This window comes from Mus caroli, chromosome 5 (genome assembly GCF_900094665.2).
Source record: "Mus caroli chromosome 5, CAROLI_EIJ_v1.1, whole genome shotgun sequence".
Taxonomy (NCBI): domain Eukaryota; kingdom Metazoa; phylum Chordata; class Mammalia; order Rodentia; family Muridae; genus Mus; species Mus caroli.
Window position 1 is genome coordinate 50,082,047 of NC_034574.1, and position 1,494 is coordinate 50,083,540.

Consider the following 1,494-nt stretch of genomic DNA (forward strand, 5'->3'; position numbering starts at 1 on the left):
GCAGTTAAGATCACTGACTGCTCTTTCAGAGGTCCTGAGTTCAATTCCGAGCAACCACATGGTGGCTAACAACCATCTGTAACGAGGTCTGATGCCCCCTTCTTGTGTGTCTTAAGACAGCTACAGTGTAATCATATAAAAATAATTAATTAGTTAATTAATAAAAAAGAAAGTAAAGAAAATACAAGATATGTATACATTTTTTTAAATTTTTAAGATGGAAAAATTACCTCAGAATCCTATCACATGGTACATTGTTCATGAATGCAATTAGACACACCAGATCAAAGTAAGGATGACTATTCCCAAAGATTCCTTAATGAATACTTCACTTCTACTATACATTCCTAGAAACTGCAGAAGGAACATTCTTCTTCTCAGGTTCAGTGATTCATTAATGTTCAAGTATGTTGAACATGCACGTTATTTGAAAAATGTATCTCTGGAGAGTTAAAGAAATGCAAAGCAGGGAATAATGCCTCCCAGGAGGGAATGGATGACCTACTCACTACATTAACTTTGTATTGTCTTTGCTTCCATGATTGCTTAAGAAAACCTATAAAAATGGTCATTAATATTTTAGGAACTGTTGGAAAGGCAATTACTTTGCATTTATAAAGGCAACTGGTAAAGACTTTACATGCTGGGATCATCTGATAGTGTCTTATTTACACTGTAAATAACCTTTGAATTTGGCCTATGATCACAGTTAGCTATAAACTATTCCTTTGTAGATTTTGCCTACAAGTTTTAGTTGTGATACTATATTTTGGTTTAATAAATTATTATTCCTTATTTTCTATTTCCTAAATATTACTTGCTGCCTAATCTAAATCCATGACTGTATCTTCAAAGATACTAGAATTACATGAATTCATACCTATTCCAACTCAGCATGCAAAAATATATTATACATCTGAACAGTAAAAGATGGCAAGGTGTTTTGGTAAGTTTTTCTTTCTGTATATAAGTGTCCATGGTGAGTATGTATATGTGCTTTTGGCATATATACAGTTGCATACAATATGTCAGGGTATAAGTATACAGACGTGCATATGGACAAAAAATTTTTTCTCGTGTACAAAAAGCAAGTCTGCTTGCTAGTCTGTCTAGTCAGTTTGATCTCATATTCTCTTTTTCTGTCTCCTGAGCACTGAAGTTATTAGGGGGTCGCTACCATCACCCAGTTTTCACACATTCCTCATATTTACATCTTAAGTGCTTTTAATTTTGAATTATCTTCCCCCCTCCCCCCCTATGCACTGATGTTTCTATAAAGTAGAAACGTCAACAAGAAATAACTGGCTGTAATTTGAAGAACTGAATTTAATAATGTATGTCAATACTCTTTTTTTTTTTTTTTTTTTTTTTTATAAAAAACAACATTTACTTGGGACTGGCTTACAGGTTCAGAGGTTCAGACCATTATCATCAAGGTAGGAGCATGGCAATCCAGGCAGGCTTGGAGCAAGCAGAGCTGAGAGTTCTACATCT